Genomic DNA, 7,381 nt, shown 5'->3' on the forward strand with positions numbered 1-7,381 from the left:
GGATCAGTAGAAGAGTAGCCAGGACATGAAACAGCGCCAATATGGGATGCCGGCACTGCAGGTGGCAGCTTTACCTGCCATGCCACAGCGCCAGCACCCAACCAGTGTCTTAACCACTATACCAAATACCTGCCCTGAATAGGATAAATTTTACAGGGTAAATCAATTTATATCACTACAATTCTTAATGAGATGATCAGTTATGAACATATAGGGTTGTTTCATACAAATGAACAAAAGCCAGCTCTAAACCTCTCATCTTCCAAATATCTCAGGATTACCGTAATTTACAAGGGGCTGGGTATAATCCTATACAGAAAAACTGCATTTACGGTGCTTCACAGATATTGTGCTTTTCATATGCTTATTTTATTTTGAAGGCAGAAAAACCCAGATGGAGAGACAGATAATGATCTTCCATCCCCTGGTTTACTTCCCAAATGCCTGCAATGGTCAGAGATGGGCTAGGCTGAAGCCAAGAGCCAGGAATTCAATCCAGGTCTTCCACATGAGTGGCAGGGACCTGGGCCATCACTTGCTGACTCCTGAAGTGTGCATTAGCAGGAAGAGGGAATTGGAAGTGGAGCCAGGACTCAGACTCAGGCACTTGAATAGGAGATGTGGTTGCTCCAAGAAGTGTCTTAACTGCTGTACCAAACACCTGCCTCAGATATTGTGTTCCAGCTGAAGGTTTGTGGCAACCCCACATCAGGACAGTTGTTGGGCATTATTTTTCCAATAGCATGTGCTCACTTGATATCTCTGTGTCACATTTTGGTAACTCTCACAATCTTTTACACTTATTCAGCGTTATTATGTCTGTTATGGTTATTTGTGATCGGGGACCTTTGATGTTGTTATTGTAATTATTTCACAGGGCATCACAAACCTCACCCATACAAACTGGCAAACTTATTGATAAATGTTGTATGTGGGGGCCGGCGCTGTGGCACAGTGGGTTAACACCCTGACCTGAAGTGCTGGCATCCCATATGGGCGCCGATTCAAGACCTGGCTGCTCCACTTCCAGTCCACCTCTCTGCTATGGATGGAAAAGCAGTAGAAGATGGCCCAAGTCCTTGGGCCCCTGCACCCATGTGGGAGACCTGGAAGAAGCTCCTGGCTCCTAGTTTCTGATCGGCACAGCTCCAGCCATTGTGGCCAATTGGGGAGTGAACCAGCGGCTGGAAGACCTCTCTCTCTCTCTCTGCCTCTCCTTCTCTCTTTGTGTAACTCTGACTTTCAAATAAATAAATAAATCTTTAAAAAAAAACCCTATAATGACTTACAACTAGTCAAGTGAAAGAAAAGTCCTATATCTCTCATTTTCAATTGAAAGCTGTAAATTACATTTAGCAAAGAAACCATATCAAAAGAAAGCCAAGATAGGCCAAAACTAGGCCTCTTGTCCCAGTTAGCCAAGCTGTGAATGCAAGGGAAGAGTTCTTAAAGGAAATTTTAAAATGCTACTTTAGTGAACACACAAATAATGAGAAAGTGAAGCAACCTTAAGGCTGATGTGGAGAAAATGTTAGAGGGGTGTATAGACCAAACCAGCCACAACATTCCCTTAAGCCAGAGCAAGACCCTCTCTTCAGTTCTGTGAAGGATGTGAGAGGTGAGAAGGTTCCAGAAGAAATGTTTGAAGCTAGGAGAGGTTGGTTCTTGAGACTGAAGGAAAAAAATCCATCTCCATAAAATCAAAGTGCAAGTAAGTGCTGATGTGGAAGCTACAGCAAGTTATCCAGAAGATTTAGTTAAGGTAACTGATGAAGGTAGCTACACTAAACAACCTATTTTCCAGGTTGGCAAAACAGCTTCTGTTGGAAGAACATGCCATGGAAACTGCATAGCTGTGGAGGATAAGTCAATGCCTGCTTCACAGCTGCAAAGGACAGGCTTTGTCAGGAGCTAATACTGGTGGGTGACTGTAAGTTGAAGCTGATAGTCATTTATTGTGCTAGAGCCCTTAAGGATTGCATTAAATCCAATCTGCCTGTTCTCTGTGCATGGAACAAAAAACCTGAGTGACAGTACATCTAACATTTTTTAAAAAGATTTATTTATTTATTTGAAAAGCAGAGTTACAGAGAGCAAGAGAGGGAGATCTTCCATCTGCTTATTCACTCTCCAGATGGCTTCAATGGCCAGCTCTGGACCAGGCTAAAGCTAGGAGTGAGGAGCTTCATCTAGGTCTCCCATGTGGGCGCAGGAGCCCATGTAGTTGAGCCATCTTCCACTGTTTTTCCAGGCACATTAGCAGGGAACTGGATCAGGAATGGAACAGCCGGGCCTTGATTCAGAGCCCCTGTGGAATATTGGCATTGCAGGCAAGTGCTTAACCTCCTGCTCCACAATGCTGGCCCTGGTTTACAAAATATTTTAAATCTGTCATTGAGACCAATTGCTTAGAAAAAATATCCTTTCTAAAATATTACTACTTGTTGACAATGCACTTGATTGCCCAAGATCTGATGGAGATATACAATGAGATTAATGTTATTTTCTTGCCTAAAAACACAAAATTTATTCTCAGCCTATGAATCTAGGAGTAATTTAGACTTCTAAATATTTTTAAAATTTTTTTGTGTACATGTTTTCAGAAAGAGAGAGAGAGCTCCTATCCACTGTTTTATTCCCTAAATCCCCACAAGAGCTGGCACTGGAGTCAAGGCCAAAGCTGAGAGACAGGAGCTTAATCTAAGTCTCCCACAAGAGTGGCAGGAACCCAACTGGATGAGCCATAACTGCTGCTTCCCAGGGCCTGCATTAGCAAAACCTGGAGTTAGGTGGGTATCAAATCCAAGAACTCTGATGTGGGATGTATGTGTCTTAAGTGCTAAACCAAATGTCCTCCTCCAACTTTCAAGGTTTATTACTTAGAAATATAGTTTTTAAGGCTGCAACTGCATGTATTTGTTAGCTTTCATTGCTACAATGAAATACCTGAGGCAGGCTACTTTATATGGAAAAAAATGAGTTTTATTTTGTCTCATGGTTCTGGAGATAGAAGGTTCAAAGAGCATGGCACAGGTTCTTATGAGGGCCCCGCCCCCTTGGACTGAAACACATCATGCTTGGAGCACATGTGTGTCTCTCTGTTGCTTTCTTAAAGATTTATTTGAAAGACAGAGTTACAGAGAGACAGAGGGAGAAATTTTTCCATCTGCTGCCTGATTCCCAAATGGCTGCAATGGCTGGGGTTAGGTCAGACCAAAGCCAGGAGCTGGAATTCCATTTGGGTCCCACTTGGGTGTCAGTGGCCCAAGTATTTGGGCCATCTTCTGCTGCCTTCTCAGGCCTCTAATGGAGACCTGAATAAGAAACAGAGCATCCAAGACTTATACCAGTAACCACATTGTGGGCCCCATATCTCTCTGTTTCTATGTGGTCTCTCCTCGCCTCCTTTTAAAGTCACCAGGATTCGGGGAGATCGCTGAGCCAGGGAGGGCGGCGCGTGGCGGGAGCGCCGCGGGGAGGGTTGCGCCGGTGGCTCTTCTCACTGTCCCCCGGGGCGCCCTGCGTCTCCCATCGGGACCGAAGCCGTCCGCCGTGGCGGGCGGCCGGATCCGCGTCCCGCCTCGGCGCCGAGAGGACATGCGGGAGAGAGAATGAGCCAGAGGGACACGCTGGTGCATCTGTTTGCTGGGGGATGTGGTGGTGCAGTGGGAGCTATTCTGACATGTCCACTGGAAGTTGTGAAAACAAGGCTGCAGCCATCTTCTGTGACACTGTACATCTCTGAAGTTCAGCTGAACACCATGGCCGGAGCCAGTGTCAACCAGTGTCACCTGGACCTCTCCATTGCCTAAAGGTGATCTTGGAAAAAGAAGGGCCTCGTTTCCTATTTAGAGGATTAGGCCCCAATTTAGTGGGGGTAGCCCCTTCCAGAGCAATATACTTTGCTGCTTATTCAAACTGCAAGGAAAAGTTGAGTGGTGTATTTGATCCTCATTCTACCCAGGTACACATGATTTCAGCTGCAATGGCAGGTTTTACTGCAATCACAGCAACTAACCCCATCTGGCTTATAACGACTCGGTTACAACTTGATGCAAGGAGCCGTGGGGAAAAGCGATTGGGTGCTTTTGAATGTGTTCGCAAAGTATATCAGACAGATGGACTTAGAGGATTTTACAGGGGCATGTCTGCTTCCTATGCTGGCATATCAGAGACTGTTATCCACTTTGTTATTTATGAAAGTATAAAGCAAAAACTGCTGGAATGTAAGACTGCCTCTATGATGGAAAACGATGAAGAGTCTGTGAAGGAAGCATCAGATTTTGTGGGAATGATGCTGGCTGCAGCCACCTCAAAGACTTGTGCCACAACTATCGCATACCCTCATGAAGTTGTAAGAACAAGACTACGTGAAGAGGGAACAAAATATAGATCATTTTTTCAGACACTCTCTTTGGTTGTTCAAGAAGAAGGTTATGGATCTCCTTACCGTGGCCTAACAACTCATCTGGTGAGACAGATTCCAAACACAGCCATTATGATAGCCACCTATGAATTGGTGGTGTACCTACTCAATGGATAGCAGTGCGGGGCTGCTCCAGAGAGGGGAGACCAAAAGATTGCAGTGGACCATGGAGTATCCAAGCCAGCATGGTGGACGGAAGAAAAGTAGTTTGGGAACATGTAACTATGCCTAAGTGGAAGTTTGGTTGTAGGAATTTAAGTAACCATACCACATTACTTGATCTTTCAGTAATGAGGGAAAGAAAAACCTTGGCTGCCTTCAAGGAAATGCCTCTCAAAGCACTCCTTACGCAAAATTGCCATTTTCTCTACCATGTCCACCAGATGCAGTTGTGTTTCATTGATTTATGGCAGTCAGAGTATAGTGTTGTTTATTCCATGAGCACACACTTCTCCAATATTCTAAACACATACTGTAACTATCCAAAGATAGTATTGGCAGTCATAAATTTCTGATTTCTGGCTATTAATTCCTGTAAAAGTGTTAAGCAACAACATTAGGGAGAGCCTTGGTATTACTGTCACATTTTCCCAAGAAGACCTTGCTCAATATTTTATGTTCAGTTATTTGGCTTTGTAGTTGCTTTTTACAGCCAACGAGATAGCATCTAAATATCTTACATATTTTTAACATTAAATTTTGATTTCCACAGCTTACAAGTGTTTGATCTTTTGCATAATGTGGATTTTAAATTGTTTGCCAGTGTATCCAACTCACATGGTAATGGTTTGGGAAGATGAAATAAACTAGTAAAATGTTGATTCTTGACCATTTCAGTGTCTTGAGCATGTCCTCATATCTTCCCTAATTGTATGGTACTTGAATGAATGTAGTAGTCTTTTCAGTGACTTACTGGATATAAACTTGACTTTCTACCTATTTGTCACACCTTAGTATCATTACAAGTGGAAAACATACACCACTTCTCAATTTTTCTGTACTTGTTTTCACTTTAAGAATTTGAGCCCTTGAGTTGTTTTCAAGCCTATGTAGATTACATTTTAATTATTTTGTAGAGAAACTGGTAATTTTCTGTTTGGCCCTTGAAAGTTTTTATTTTAAAAATAACATACTAAAACTAATATGTGGGACAGTAACAGTATTAAAGATGAGGGTCCCTCTGCATCTGATTCAGTGGGTAATGCTCTTAACTGACTTAGAGTTTGGCAAAAGAACAAGCTGCTTTTGACAAGAAATTTATTCTGTGCTGCATTTTCTGAACGGTAAATCATAGCATTCAAGTTAGTTTGGGTTAAATGTATTAACAGGATATAACTTTTAAATTTTGCTATTGAGACAACTGTACCTTTTAATACTTTAAATGTATTCTATATATGGCCCTTATGAAGCTATTTGTTGTAATTCTCTAAGAGACTTTGCCTATGGATGTTGCTATACTGGTGTATAAAATGTCTACAATTAAAAAAAAAATAAAGCCACCAGGATTCAATAATGGGGGCCCCACCCCATTGACCTAATATAATTTAATCAATTTCCAAAGCTTTCCATCTCCAAATGGCATAAGTGGATAACATTTCCACTCTCTTAATACCATTATGACATGAAACTTTATGGTTAAATTCCTGCATGAATGGGAAAAGACAAATCATATTCAAACCATAGCACTATCATAGATAGTGTTTCCTCTAATAGATCTGGACAAAGTAAAACTTTCTAGAACTTTCTAGAAAGGATTCACCATTCTAGATGCTATTAAGAACACTTGTGATTTATAGAAGCAAGTCAACCTATCAACATTAACAAGAACTTGGAAGAAGTTGATTCCAGCAGTGCAGTGCGCCACCCTTAGCGGCTATTTGGGGGGGGTGAACCAATGGAAAAAGGAAGACCTTTCTCTCTCTCTCTCTCTCTCTTTCTCTCTCTGTCTAACTCTGCCTGTCAAAAAAAAAATGTGAATTGAATCTTTGGTAAAATTCAGTATAGTTAGGTTTTTTTTTTTTTTTTTTTTTGCTAATTTTTGCCTTTTAATTGGAGAATTTAATCCTTTTTTTTTTTTTTTTGACAGGCAGAGTGGACAGTGAGAGAGAGAGAGAGAGAGAGAGAGAGAGAAAGGTCTTCCTTTGCCGTTGGTTCACCCTCCAATGGCCGCCGCGGCTGGTGCGCTGTGGCTGGCGCACCGCGCTGATCCGATGGCAGGAGCCAGGAGCCAGGTGCTTTTCCTGGTCTCCCATGGGGTGCAGGGCCCAAGCACCTGGGCCATCCTCCACTGCACTCCCTGGCCACAGCAGAGAGCTGGCCTGGAAGAGGGGCAACCGGGACAGAATCCAGTGCCCCAACCGGGACTAGAACCCGGGGTGCCGGCGCCGCTAGGCGGAGGATTAGCCTAGTGAGCCACGGCGCCGGCCTGAATTTAATTCATTTATTAATGTAGCCACAGATAAGGAAGGACTTACCTTTGTCAATTTGCTATTAATTCTTTCCTTTTAATCCTTCCATTGATGTGTATAGGTATTTTCTATTGTATTATTTAAATTCTTTTTTAAAAAAAGTTTTATTTATTTATTTGGAAGTCAGGGCTACATAGGAGAGAGAGAGAGAGAAATAAACATAGAGAGAGAGATAAACATAGAGAGAGATATATATATATCTTCTATCTTCTGGTTCATTCCCCAGATGATCCCAACAGCTAGGGCTGGGATCCAAAGCCAGGAGCCAGGAGCTTCTTCCAGGTCTCCCACATGGATGGCAGGGGTCCAAACAGTTGGCCCATCTTCCATTGCTTTCCCAGGCACTTTATCAGGAAGTTGAATTGGGAGTGGAGCAGCTGGGATTGAACTGGCACCCATATGGGATGCCAGTATTGCAGGCAGCAGCTTTACCCACTATGCCAAAACACTGGCCTCCTAAATTCTTTTGCCATTTGCTTTACTATAT

General features: G+C 42.8%; 1 pseudogene; it reads left to right on the forward strand.

Annotated features, from left to right (window-relative positions):
• The first annotated feature begins 3,513 nt into the window (after positions 1–3,513).
• Positions 3,514–5,245, forward strand: LOC100348198 (solute carrier family 25 member 36 pseudogene; annotated as a pseudogene).
• Positions 5,246–7,381: the final 2,136 nt, after the last annotated feature.

The sequence above is a fragment of the Oryctolagus cuniculus genome, chromosome 1 (assembly GCF_051225735.1).
Source record: "Oryctolagus cuniculus isolate XC-2025 breed Fujian yellow rabbit chromosome 1, ASM5122573v1, whole genome shotgun sequence".
NCBI lineage: Eukaryota > Metazoa > Chordata > Mammalia > Lagomorpha > Leporidae > Oryctolagus > Oryctolagus cuniculus.